The following is a 15,058-nucleotide window of genomic DNA, read 5'->3' on the forward strand; positions in this document are numbered from 1 at the left end:
AATATTCCTTCTGGGATCAGAAGAAGGATCATTCTAGTATTTTTTTTTCCAGCAAACTGAAGATAACCATTAATGTTTTCTTCCTGATCTATAGCTTCTACATTGCTACACTTCCATGAATTCTATTTTCACACAACACTCTTCTGTGGGGGACAATTGTGACCTTAAACTGTAGCCACAACAGGAAAGCCCTCCAGAACCTTGGGTAACTTCTGGAAAAATTTAATGCTGTGTTGTTTAATGCGTGTTTCTGCCCCATAAGGACTTCGACAACTACCTGACCTTAGGATCTTTCGCCGCAAACTTAAAACTTATTTATTTCGTATGGCTGGACTAGCTTGATTTTTACCTTTAAATTTTAATTGAATTTGATGGGTTTTTAAAGTTTTGTAATTTTATGGGGGTGTATGTTATTTTAATATTTGGGCAAATTTAAATTAGTTTTTTAAGGGATGTTTTAACTATTGTGTGTATCTGTATTTTATCTGACTGTTCACCGCCCTGAGTCCTTCGGGAGAAGGGCGGTATACAAATTAAAATATTCATTCATTCATTCATTGTTAGAGTGATTTTTATAGGAAGAAAGATCCTCAGGAAGATATTCTATACTAGAGATGCCAAATTTGTGACCTTCTAGATCAGTGGTCCCCAATCCTTCTGGCACCAGGGACCAGCTTTGAGGAAGAAAATTTTTCCACGGACCAAGGGGTGGTGTGGTTTTCCATGCAACCTAGACTCCACACGTGCACAGATGCTTTGCTCATTCACCTGCTATTTGCATGGCCCAGTTCCTAATAGGTCACATCCCAGTCCCTGGACTGTTCTAGATGGTACTGAATTTAAACTTTTCATCTTTCTCAATCAACATGGCCAATATTTAGAGACGCTGGAAGTTTAAGCCTGGTTAAATCTGAGGATCTTAGCTTTCCATCCTTGCCTCCATTAGACATACCTAACAGCCTGATCTAACTCTGCCCAGAAAGAGAAACTTTTCAGGGGTTTTCTTGTGAGATAATTGCGTTCTATATATATTACCGAGAATAGTAGTGAATCTTTTCCCCAACTTGTATGGTAACGCACCTTATAACAATCGTTGCCTATACAGGTAGACCTTGACTTACAACCATTCGCTTACTGACCGTTCAAAGTTACAACGGCACTGAAAAAAGTGATTTATGACAGTTTTTTATACTTATGAATGGTCATGTGATTAAAATGATTATGGGCCTCTGGTGGCTCAACAGACTAATGCAGTCTGTTATTAACACAGCTGCTTGCAATTACTGCAAGTTCAAGTCCCACCAGGCCCAAGGTTGACTCAGCCTTCCATCCTTTATAACAGGGGTGTCCAAACTTGGTCCCTTTAAGACTTGTGGACTTCAACTCCCAGAGTCCCTCAGCCAGCAAAGCTGGCTGAGGAGCTCTGGGAGTTGAAGTCCACAAGTCTTAAAGGGACCAAGTTTGGACACCCCTGCTTTATAAGGTAGGTAAAATGAGAACCCAGATTGTTGGGGGCAATAAAAGTTGACTTTGTATATAATATACAAATGAATGAGACTATTGCTTAACACAATGTAAGCCGCCCTGAGTCTTTGGAGAAGGACGGGATATAAATTCAAATTAAAAAAAAAAAAAAAAACGGACGCCTGGAAACTGGCTCATATTTATGACAGTTGCAGTGTCCCAGGGTCACTGAGATCTTCTGACAAGCAATATCAATGGGGAAGCCAGATTCACTTAGCAACCATGTTACTAACTTAAAACAACTGTAGTGATTCAATTGACTACTGTGGCAAGAAAGGTTGTAACATGGGGTCAAAACTCACTTAATAATTGTCTTGCTTAGCAATGAAAAATTTGGGAGCAGTTGGTTTTTATAAGTCGAGGACTACCTGTAGTTTCTTCTCTATATAAATTTTGGTTTAAGATAGTTGGGAAGAAAAAGATCAGAAATTCAATAGCCAAGGAAGTGCTATGAAACTGAACTTCTGGCAAATCAATTATAGTCACACGCCTTTCTCAAAGCTGCTACTTTTAGAAAGCCAGTTCCCTAGAAGCAGCCAAGTTGAGGCAGAAAGAGTTGAGACCAATATTCAGTTTTTAGAGTGAAATCTGAAAACAATGATTTGCCAAATGTCCTGTGGTTTATTTTTCCCTCGAGAAAGTGGAGGCAGAATGAGAGAAACAGCAATAAAACGTGACAAAGCTTAGCTATGAAACTAATTTACCACTCCCAGTGGGAGGTGGGGGGTGGGAACCTTCAGCAATAGGACTTTTTGGAAGACCAAGTAGTTAATAAAACAGGTTGGCACCATGCAGCTATGTTGATATTGCTGGATGAGAAATTTTGAAAAATGTCCTACATTTCAAGGCCATTGGGTTGGGAAGGCCGCTGTAAGGAAAATTCCACACAACCGTTAACTTTATCCCACAGGAACGGTTTGATGCTGTGCTCTAATGTCCTCACTATTGTCATTCTCACAATGTTTCGTATTCCCCATAAATCAGTGGTGAAATTCAAATTTTTTTACTACTGGTTCTGTGGGCGTGGCTTGGTGGGTATGGTGTGGCTTGGTGGGCGTGGCAGGGGACGGATTCTGCAAAATCTCCATTCCCACCTCACTCCAGGAGAATAATACTGCAAAATCCCCATTCCCTCCCCACTCCTGGAGGAAGGATATTGCAAAATCTCCATTCCCACCCCACTCTGGGACCAGCCAGAGGTGGTATTTGCTGGTTCTCCAAACTACTCAAAATTTCTGCTACTGGTTCTCCAGAACCTGCTGGATTTCACCCCTGCCATAAGTCATCAAACAGTCCTTCCAGTTAGCAGGAGGGAAGACCAAAAAAGAAGTTTGTCCCGATCTTTGCCGCCGTCCTGTTGCATTTGGGATTTTTTTTTATTTGTTTTGCAGCATGGGGGCATTTAGAAACACAATGGAATGGTGGTAAGATTCCCTGGTGCCTGGATTTTAATGGGAAATGAAGGAAATGAAGAGGAGGAAAAGATCTCGCCAATTAGAAACTGCCTTCTTGAGCTCCATTTTTAATGCTAACAAGTGATTGTGTTGGAAAACTGAACCTTCTGGTTCAGTTCCAATTGGGGAGAAACACACTGGAAACATGGAGGCTGATTGGAAAGATGGTTTAATGATGAACAGGACCACATGGGTTTGAGGTCCTGGGCAGCTGACCACATGGAGTGGAGAGTAAGGGCTATTTATACCCTCTCTGGGCTTTGAACTTGACCTTCCTTTTTCCTGTGCAAAACCATGTAAGGGTCATAGCTAACTTTGTAGGTGCTGATGCAATGAAGGGGCTTGTTGGGCAACTCCTATTGTGCCTGAGGGCTAATCCTACCTTTGTTCAGAATATCCTGTCTTAAATGGATTACCAAATCTGCATTTCTAAAAGTTGGCCGCTTAGTTTCTACATGGGGCAGAGAGCTGAAGCTCTGAATTTCTGTCTGTATAAACATGTTTCTCCGTTAGGGAAATATAATATTCTGACTTTTTAATATTTCTCAAAATATTTCATTCTTCTAGGAGAGGTGGGTGCTAACTTTCTACAGTTATTACAACACTTCCTCCTAAGCCGAAATGAAGCTCTTGCTGGAAGTTAATCATAACTACAACAGAAGTCCAACACTGGGAGACAACTGTGGCATGGTGTTGATCCTAGATTGATTTTGTTGTTAGTTGCAAAGTCATGTCCAACCCATCACGACCCCATGGACAACGTTCCTCCAGGCCTTCCTGTCCTCTACCATCCTCTGGAGTCCATCCTCTGGAGTCCATTTAAGCTCACACAGACTGCTTCAGTGACTCCATCCAGACACCTCATTCTCTGTCGTCCCTTTTTTCTTTTGCCCTCAATCTTTCCCAGCATTAGGCTCGTCTCCAGTGAGTCCTTCTTCCTCATTAGGTGGCCAAAGTATTTCAGTTTCATCTTCAGGATCTAGCCTTCTAAGGAGCAGTCAGGATTGATCTCCTCTAGGACTGATATGAGAGCAATTGATGTAAAGGCATTAAAAGTCTTGGGACAGCTTTCCTGAAGTTTTGCAACATTACTTACTGCCATTTCTAAGGAACAGAGGACAAGATCTAATTTAAAATATCTGGGTTATGATGAGAGATCTACTTTGCTGCATCTGTAGATGCTACTCTGACTTTATTCATTGGATCTTAGGATACACTTCTTCTATCTGGTGACTCCCAGATGTGGTGCACTGTAATCCATAAATCTTAATTCTGATTATATGAAATAACATAGCTGTTGGAGGGGAAGAGTTAAATTGACAAGGTGATCACCAGAACAACTAGACACAAGAACAGTTTTTTCCCGAAGGCCATCACTCTGCTAAACAAATAATTCCATCAACACTGTCAAACTATTTATTGAATCTGCACTACTATTAATCTTCTCATAGTTCCCATCACCAATCTCTTTCCATTTATGACTGTATGACTATAACTTGTTGCTGGCAATCCTTATGATTTATATTGATATATTTTCTTTTATGTACACTGAGAGCATATGCACCAAGACAAATTCCTTGTGTGTCCAATCACACTTGGCCAATAAAATTCTATTCTATTCTATTCTATATATCATTTGTGTTGTAAATGTTGTACCTTGATGAAGGTATCTTTTATTTTATGTACACTGAGAGCATATGCACCAAGACAAATTCCTTGTGTGTCCAATCACACTTGGCCAATAAAATTCTATTCTATTCTATTCTATATATCAATTGTGTTGTAAATGTTGTACCTTGATGAACGTATCTTTTCTTTTATGTACACTGAGAGCATATGCACCAAGACAAATTCCTTGTGTGTCCAATCACACTTGGCCAATAAAAATTCTATTCTATTCTATTCTATTCTATTCTATTCTATTCTATTCTATTCTATTCTATTCTACAATGCAAATCCTGTTCTTTTTATACATGCTTGGACGTTACCTGTATGCATAGAAGAGATGGGTCTAGGCTTGCTTAGAGCCCCCTTGTGGATGATGTTGCAAAATAATTCAGCAATAGAAAACGAAGATGAAGAACACTGTGTGTTCTATCAGAAAAATTAAAACCACGGAGGTTATTACATAATGGAAGAAGGGAAATAGTCGGCTTTACATGTATCCTAGAATATAACATTTGTGGGCTATCTTTTAATTAATTTAATAAAGGATAAAGCCTCAGTCATCCAAAACCATATTGCTGGATTTTAGCTACTGGAGAATAAAATAGTATCTCCCACCTGGTTTACATTTTAAAGCACATGGAATCCAGAAAACTGAATTTCATTTCAGCTGCTCTGCTGCCTGCTTATTTCATTGGCTGATGGGACAAAGCATAGTTGGATTAATTCCTGTTCCTTCCTTAAAAGAAGTTACTTCTCTGTGATTGTATTTTGATGAATAGAATATATTTCCAATCTTTGTTTACCAAAAGCTGCTAACCTCCTTCTTCCCAATCCAAATTTGGATTATTGTGTAGGGTAGTGGCTTGAATCTTCTAATTGCACCATTTCAATTCATCAATTGTTTAAATTGTACATAAAATACTAGGAACAAAACAACAATTTTCTCAAAAATGATTTTCCTTAACATGGAGTAAAAAAAAATTGCATACAACTTCCAAAAACTGCTTTTTCACATGATCAGACCCAGTTGTGATTCATTTGACCCTTAAAATATTAGAAACAGAAAAAAAATCCAGTGGAGGATGGTTTAAGAAATTTGTACTTGAGATGGGAGAGGCTACCATGGTGTAAGAGAAGATTTCAAGCAAATAAAAAAAAAATGAAAAGAAAACACAAGAAAACCAATATCCCACCTACATACAGTTATCTTGTCAGAAGATAATATATTGTAATCCTTTGTGACTTTTGTGAGTTCTCCACATAATTGCAATAATACAAGAGCAACCAACAGATTTAAACTTAATGTTAACCGCTTTAATCTAGACTGCAGAAAATATGACTTCTGTAACAGAATCATCAGTGCTTGGAATACTTTACCTGACTCTGTGGTCTCTTCCCATAATCCTAAAAGCTTTAACCAAAAACTTTCTACTATTGACTTCACCCCATTCCTAAGAGGACCATAAGGGGCGTGCATAAGGCCATAAGCGCACAAACGTGCCTACCGTTCCTGTCCTATTGTTTTTCTTTTCTTCTTCCTATATATATATATATATATATATATATATATATATATATATGCTTATACCTCCTAATATTTACTCATATATATGTTTATACACTATATAATCTTTTTATATGATGTTGTGACAAAATAAATAAATAAAATAAATATAATTCACAGCTGTATTATCAGGGATTGACTTTTAAACTCGCTCTTCTTACTATTGCTTCTTCATTATAATTCCATAATGACATCATCAGCATCATTATCTTATTCTCAAAGGTAAAGGAGGACCAAATACATTTTTCTCTTCTGCACAATGTGTCCAGATTAGCTTTTAAGTCAGATGGCCTTCTCTCTTCTGCAAGGACCATTTTTGGTGAGGACCGAGCTAACACATGATGTTTGCTGCATATTGACAAATTTTGAAAAACAAAACAAAACACCCAACATCCCTCTAAAAACAGTGTACCAAGTCAAAAGCATTGTACCACACAGCTTTGCCCTTGTAAATGCAGAGAGCTGGGGGGACTGATGTCAATCTTTTTCTCTTGACATGTAGGGATCTGGGTGGGCATGGGAAATCATTGCTTTAAAAAATAACCCTCCCCTTACAGAACAAGCCATTACTGAGATTATACTTATGCCTGGAAGGAATTGTTAGAATTTAATGACATCAGAAAGTAACATTCATAGATGGTAAAATTTCAATGATGATTGCCTAAATCACTGAATCATGGCACAATATATCCCTCCTCCTCCCCTCTTTAAATTTGCCTCCATGTTTCTACCACGACAAGCAGAAAAAAGCGGCTTTCTTCAAGAAAATACCGCATGAGCAGTTCAGCTACTCACAAGTGACCAAAAGTTACATTCATTTCACATTATCTTTAAGGATGTAATAATGAAATAAATGCAAGGGTAAGCCAAACAATGGCAAAGCCTTGAGGTCAACCAAACTGCAAGTCACAAAGATCGGCCACTCCTCTCTTATACATCAGGCCATATAAAATTTGGGGGCAGGGAAGGGAGTGGGATGGAGGCTTTATTATACCAGCAAGCCACTGCACGTAATCTTGTTCAGCAATTTTGAGTATCTTCGCATAGTAGCTATTGATCTGAATCTCCCTGCATCTGAGATAATGGTTTGATAAATAGGTAGATAGATAAACTTATTATAGATAGTAGATAGACAACTTGTTATTGTCCTGACAATTTGTGTCTAGTCTCTTTTTAAAAGCATTTCCCCAGGAAGAATATAACCTAATCACACATTCACATAGTCAGAAGAATGATTGCAAATGTTGGCAACTTAAAAAAGCTTCTGATGTCTTGCCTGTGATCCATAGCTTCACTTTTTCCATTTGTTGGTTCCAAGCATATCAACTGTCAGGAATATTCCACTGGATTGTCTGACTGACTTGGTATTGGTTCTAAGTTCCCATTTTCTAGAAATGAGTCTATAAAACTGAATGTAAAATTCAGCCACATCCTGCAAGAAGACATGAGAGTGTGATGGCCCCATTGGAAGCCGGTTTGAAGCAGGCAGATCTTGAATAAGGACCATCCGTTAGATGTCACACGTTTCCCCAGGAATGCCCAGAGAGCCCAGGGCCTGAGGATGGCGCAATCCCAGGTCCATCCAGTACTGGGGGAAGTGGTCAACCAGAGGGAGAGCTGCCTGCTCTAAGAAAAGCAGATGATCAGCTGCCAAAGGCCAGCAGCAAGGAAAAGGCAACAGATCCCCTCCAACCAGGAACAGCTACCTCCTCCGTCCGATCCGTGGGCACAGAGAGCAGAGTGGAGGGAAATATGGAGGAGGTCTGTGAGGCTGCTCAAGAGAAAGGAACACCTGGTGTGGGGTGATTTAGCCAGACACAGGGGAGAGGGTGCATTTGTTGGGAATGTTTGCTTTGGTGTGCACTTCCCTGGCTTTTGTGATCCCTGTTTCATCCAGTGTTTCTGCTTTGTGGACTCTGAACCTCGGATCTTGTTTGTGGATCCAGAACCTTGCTTGCGGAACTTAGATTTTGCTTTGTGTTTTCTGAACTTTGGAACTTGCTTTGTGGATTCCGAAACTTTTTATGGACTGCGGACCTTCTCCTTGCCTCCATGGGGCAGCCTTGGACCTAGTTTGTGGGATCGGGTAGTATTGTCTATGGGTGACTACTGTCAGGGAAAGCGGGGTGGAGCTTTATTGGCACCACTGCAGGGCCTGTTGCTGCAAAGCTGTGCAATAAACAGACTGTATTGGTGTCTGCCCATGCTAGGGTAAATCAGGTCAGAACAAAGGGATTGCAGGGACATGTACCATAGCCTCAGCATTTGCTCATTGTTATCGTCTTCATCTGCAGCTGAAATGTATCCCCATGTTGTAGGTATCCAGATAGAATAATAGGTATATTTTAGGCAATTCCATGTAAAGATAGGCCTCAGTTGGTCCAGTTGCTTCTTGGTGGAAATATTCATGCCAATGTTGTCCCCAAAATTTAGCATCCATCTGATACTAAATTCTGTAATTTGTTCTGTATCATATTTTAACAGCAATTTATAAATTCTTGTGTTTACATGTTTGTCATAATTGCATAATTCTATTTCAGATTCATTCCTACTCCCTCTTACATGTTTCACACCCTTTTTAAACTGTACCTTTAGTTTTGCATGGGCAAATCAAGTCAAATTTATACCTTCTGTACTTAGCTGCACTTGAGTTTTACATGTGGGTTTGCCACCTATAAACAAAATAGACTGAAATTTCGTTGATTTCTGCTGAGGTTTGTACCTTTTCCCTTTAAGGCCTATTAGAGTGGTAATAAGGAAGTTACCATTGTGCTACTGTTTCTTATGAACAAGTAAGATGTTTGAAAAGTGTTTGAATAAATGAAGAGACAGGTTGTTTTAATCAGAAAAAAACCATGGGAGAATTCTGAAAGATTGAAGATACAGTGTTATTGATTTGGTGGCCTTAAAAGGCTTTATCCTTTGATGATTAATTCAGTGAATAAAAATCTATAAAGATAGCTTGGAGTTTTGGAAGGAATCTGAAGTAAATGAATTAGATATCTTGGAATCCTTGACATAACTTACAGCACATATGGTGCTATGCAGAAAAGAGAGGAAAATGCAAGAGAAAATTGATTTTTGCTCCAAGTTTTAAAGTCCCATAATTATCAGCAGTGACATAGCCATCCAATGGCAGGCATTGCCAAATGATCTGAAAAAATTAGACTTCCTGTGACTACATTTAGGAGTTGCTTGATTTACCCAAATTGGCAATAAGATTATCAATTAAATGGAGGTATTAATATCACTGCTAATATGTGTGGTAAATTATGCTGCTGTTAATCACAAGGGCAAAAATTGCTAAGAGTATGGTAACTGTCAGCATTGCAACAAAGCTTTGAAAAAAAAATTGTATTAGTTTGTGAACTCTAATTTCTAAAATCTCACCCTTTCCTAATATAAAATCAAAATATGCATTCCCTTATAAAAATGGATCTGAATGTATGTAGCTTAAAAATGATCAAATATCCAGGCTACAACAAACTCTGCTAGATATTGTGCTCAAGAACTGAAGGAAATGTTACAGTGCCATATGAAAACATGTTAAACAGGTTGTACAATGAGCTTGTTGCATAATATTTAATATTTTAAATATTTACAATTTATAATGTACAATTTGTAATATATGTGGCATTTGTAATATACATGAATACTTTTATGTATTTACTGAATATATTTATATGGTTGCCCAACTCACACACAGTGACTCTGGACATCTTACAATATTAATATTTTACAATGCAAGAACCCATAAACCTCCTCCCCGGCAGCAGTAAATACACAATCACACAAGCCACTTGATCAGCTTTATGTAAATCAATTGGAGGTCTTCAATGCACGGACAGAAACACATCTTCAGGGCCTTCCAGAAAAGTATCAAGGTGTGAAGGCCAATCTTATCTCCAGGAGAATGGTATTCCAAAGGGAGGATGCCACCACAAAGAAGACTCTTTTCCTTGACATCACTAGATGAACTTCCGTAATAAAGGGGATCTACAATGTACCTTGCCTTCCCTCACTGATGGGCTGGGTAGATGTAAATGGGAAGAGATGATACTTCAAATAATCTGGCCCCAAGCAATGAAGGCTTAAAAGTTACTTCTACCTGGAAACAAACTTAACCAATTCAGCTCGTACAAAAGAGGCGACACATGCACTAATCTCAATTTGCACAGAACTATGCAGGCTGTTGCATTTTGAACGAATTGAAATGTCCAGATACTTTTCAAGATCAGCACCATGTAGAGCACATTACAGTATTTCAACAACACCCCCCCCAAAAAAAAGTCAAAACAAAAACCAAAAGTTATGTCTTAAGAGAGAAATGAGAACATATTATAGAATACAGAATATTTTTGTCCTATTTCCTGTCTTTTTAACTAAAACCGTGGATAGAGATCATGTAAATGAATGAACTTGTTCTGTCACTTTATTAGTCTTCATTCAGGTACAGGTTTACCATACCAACTTTACCATAGATCAGGTGAGTGAGTGAGTACAGTGCCCTTTTGACACTAGAACTTTCTTTCCTTCCCTTCCCTTCCTTTTCTTCCCTTCCTTCCCTTTTCCTTTCTTTTTCTTCTCTATTATTTAATAGGGTGGCCTGGGATCCTGTATTACTATAGCTTATTTTATTTTAATTTTATTTTCTGAGTCAGTTCAAATCCAAGTTGATTAAAGGCTAAAGGCCCACAAGAGCAGAGAAAGGGGGCCTTGAAAGACGGACCATCATTAGTCAACACAGCAGTCTAAAACAGAAGTGGGTTTAGCAGGTTCTGACCAGTTCTGGAGAACTGATAGCGGAAATTTTGAGTAGTTCAGAGAACCGGTAGTAAAAATTCTGACTGGCCCCGCCCCCATCTATTCTCTGTCTCCCAAGTCCCAGCTGATCAGGAGAATATGGGGATTTTGCAGTAACCTTCCCCTGGAGTGGGGAGGGAATGGAGATTTTATAGTATCTTTCCCCTGCCATGCCCGCCAAGCCATGCCATGCCCACCAAGCCACGCCCACAGAACAATAAAAAATAATAAAAATAATAATAAAAAATAATAAAAAATTTTGAAATCCACCACTGGTCTAAAACCACAATTAACTTACCTGTCAGTCTTTCACAGTGTGATTCAGAGAGGCATTTCTTCTTTTTTGACAATGTGTTAGTGGCTAGCTTATACCATCCTATATTTAATATAAGGATTGTTCCTTTTAAAACATAGCCAGAAATAAAATCAGTCCTGTTGAATTATTACACCAAAGATTAAATTAGTCTTGCATCCTGTTTCGAGACCTCTCTTCTGGTTAGCTATTGTCACATCAGAAAACAATCAGTAAATATGGGATTTTTGACTCAAGATTCTTACTACATCAATTAACTACACAATCTTCTGCAATTCTGTAATTACATGTAAATGCTGGGCATTATTTAAAAGCAAATCACAGAATCCCACCACAGATATGTTAGGGTAGGTAGGCAACAATTTATTGCCTCCCATTTATTATAATCCTCTGCTTCGTTTTCTTTAACCAATTACCAATCACTGAAATATATCTTGATTAGAAATCACAATTATACCCAAATATATGACATTTTGGACAACTATTCTTTGAGATAAAAATATTATATATAGATGGGGTACTTTTTGACTGGAGGTCTTTACGGATTGAGGCAAAGCTTTCACGTGCTCTGTTGACAATTCTAACAGAATGCTTTAATCTTTATCTGTAACAGAACAGGGGAATAAAAACTGAGAATAGACAGATTGAAAATTGTATCAAGCAGCTAGTACTTCGGGGAGTACAGATCAAGAACAAACAGAAAATCAAAAGCTGTGCTGGGCACTGGATATTTTTAAAAGAGAAAAATATTTTGTAAGTTAAAAGAGGGAAAAAAGCACATTACATGCCTTCAAAAATGTTAATCTAAGTCTGCTGGAATGCAAACTTCCCAGTCAAAAATGGAGTAGCTTATATATGTGAAAAATATACAAATGCTTTTAGAAAAAAAATCCATAATATTATACTTCAGACCAAGCTTGCAAAAGTAACAATTGCCTCACTTTATTTTCCATAAGATAGCAAAATTTTAAGTACATTTATAAATTTACCTCTTGCTCTATATGTTATAGCAAAATCCTCTACTTTCTATAATTTATCCTATCAATCTACCAAAATCATAAATCCTAAAGTTCATTTATTTTCTGTTTTACACAAAAAAAATCCATAAGGCGTTTCCAGTCAGCAATAAACATTGATATTGTCTTTTCTTTGCTCAAAGAAGTCAATTTAGCCATAACAGTAAGTTCTATCATCTTCACCAACCATTCCTCCAGTCTGAATCTTTTCACCTATGTGTATACAATGCACAGTTATCACCTACAAAAAAACCAAGTTCTGTGACTTTTTTCCCCAGTTGTTTGTCCATCAATTCCCAAAGAAAAACTTCTGATGTCCGTTGTATATTAATTTTTTTTAATCTTCTGAATCATTATGTACAGTATATAAAATTTTCTAGCATTTTTTATGTCTACCAAATATGGTAAAATGTTCCTTTTTGTTGTTCACATTTCAAAAATGGATTTGCAATGACTTTCTACATTATAGACAATTTCTCCTGTGGTAGATACCAACAGTACGTCACTTTATAAAAACTGTTTTTTAAGAGTATAACAAAAAAATAAATTTCAGTCCTTTTAACCATATATTTCACCATTGTTCCATCTGTGTATTATAACCAATATTTTAGCCCACTTTATCATACATTCTTTCACATTCATTCTTTCTTCTTCTGTTTTAAACTTCAGTAAGCTTTTTGAAATATATTTTAGCAAAACCTTGTTCCGCATTTGTACATTTATATTTAAACTTTTTTTTACAAAGTTCAAAACCATAATCTCTTTTGTCCACTTTAAATCTAGTAACTGTAAATAAGAAAACCATTGACAATTATATCCCTCTGCTATTAGTTCTTTTGATTTCATTTTATAATCCCCTATGAAAGAAGGCAAATGTACATTTCCCAGGATAATGTTGCAGGATCCGGTTTGGATCAATCACTGGGACCAGAAGTGTAGTCTTCCAAGCTTTTGGACTTGTGCTGGAACTCATCCTCAGGGAACTTCTCTCTCACCAGAATGTATCCTTTGGGCTATTCTTTGCATAGTATTTATGTAGTATCTGGTTGTGTGTGGTTTTTTAAATTGTTGACTGGGGTGTTGATAGCTGGTTATTAAGTTTTTGGCTGTTGTTTTCTTGTGCTGCCGAGTTCTTGGCTCCCACATACCTGATAAATTAGCACTCCTGTTGACTATGGGAACAAATAATGCATTGCAAGGATTGGTTTGAGGTGGGAAATACTTCTAAAGTAACCTACTGGGCCCATTGCCCCGTGACTATGTAAGACAGATGAGGAGGAAGCTAACCACCAGATTGCAAGAACTTAAATGAGCGGTCAGACGAGGAGACCCGAACTTATTGATAGCCTCACTGTGCAATGAACAAGGACATACATTCAATATTGCAGTTACTAAGATTGTTGGCCGAGCAGGTACAAAAATAGCCATGGAAATGAATGAAGCCTGGGAACCAGGTTTTTTGTCAATCAACAGGTCATATCCTTCTAACCCCAAGAGCCTTCTATATCTCAGCAGCACCTATTCCTTCATCCAAAACAAATAGCAAGCTCCAAAGTAGAGTTTCAAATCAGGTAGACCCAATCTTCCTCTTTCCCTTGCATCCTGTAACACCTTGCGCGCAAGCACTACTTATATAACTATTATTCCTAAACTTTATGAAGGTAGCCGGTACACATCTGTTAAGAGTTCTAAATCATTGTTAATGAACTTCATATATATGGAAGTGGGAGCTTTGACATTCATGGATTTTAACTCAAAAATTTTAAGACCAAACAGATGACCTCTCAGTATGAATGGGTACGAACTTAATGAATTATTACTATAAGAGGATATTAAATTAAAGTGTTATCAAGAAATAGAATTTTTCCTAAATCTTTTTAAGTCCTAATGCTACTATATCATCATTTGTCTGAGGTTTTTTTGTGTGTGGATTCAAATAGAAAGAAAGCCATGCAACAATAAAATCTGTATTACTAAATATTATGAAACAATTAGAATCAAGCCATCCAGGTTCAATTCAAGTAGCCAGTAGTGATCTATAGAACCCTTCATAGTCTATCCATCCTGTGCAATCCAACAGGAGAGACACCCTCTGGGTCCTATCTGCTAGGGAGTGTTATCTGACAGGTGCCCAGCCAGCCTTCTCTGTTGTGGTTCTCACACTCTAGAACAGGGGTGTCAAACTCGCGGTGTCACGTGACATATTGGGACGTTTTCCCCCTTCCCTAAACCGGGCGGGGGCGGGGCCAGCACATGACACAACCGGCCCACAGGTCGCAAGTTTGACACCCCTGCTATAGAACATCATTCCCCTGAAGATTAGGCTTGCCTCACCCCTATTGGCTTTTTGCAAAGCCTTTAAGAATCTTGTTTTATTGCTGAGCTTGGGACCGGATGGTGTGGTTGAGTCTGTATCTCGATTATATTGATTGGGTTTATCTCAGCTCCTTTATCTATTGCTTTTAATGATGTTTTTATCTTGTTTTTGTTTGCTATTAGCTACCTAGAGTCATATGTTTGAGATAGGTAGCAATATAAATTGAGTAAATAAATACTTAACCCAATATTAAATTTAGAAAAAAGGATAAAAGCAACATGGAGTCAGCCAGGTTTATTAGAGGTAAGAGACCTATAGGAAGCTGAATTTTATAAAGAAAATATTCTGAAAAAGGCAACAAATCAGATAAATTGCTGGCCTACAGTACTAACTGCTGAA

At 37.9% G+C, this 15,058-nt stretch overlaps 1 protein-coding gene across 6 annotated transcripts in view; it reads right to left on the bottom strand.

Annotated features, from left to right (window-relative positions):
- Positions 1 to 15,058, bottom strand: part of LOC131194539 (uncharacterized) — a 78,482-nt gene that overhangs the window by 50,876 nt on the left and 12,548 nt on the right. The window contains exon 2 of one of the 6 annotated variants that reach the window (XM_058175638.1): positions 4,967 to 5,072. The exons of 3 other annotated variants lie outside the window; for them this stretch is intronic. The gene's annotated coding sequence lies outside the window, so the exon portion shown is untranslated. 2 more of the 6 variants (XM_058175642.1, XM_058175643.1) reach the window with 2 other exon arrangements.

Source organism: Ahaetulla prasina, chromosome 3, assembly GCF_028640845.1.
Source record: "Ahaetulla prasina isolate Xishuangbanna chromosome 3, ASM2864084v1, whole genome shotgun sequence".
Classification (NCBI taxonomy): domain Eukaryota; kingdom Metazoa; phylum Chordata; class Lepidosauria; order Squamata; family Colubridae; genus Ahaetulla; species Ahaetulla prasina.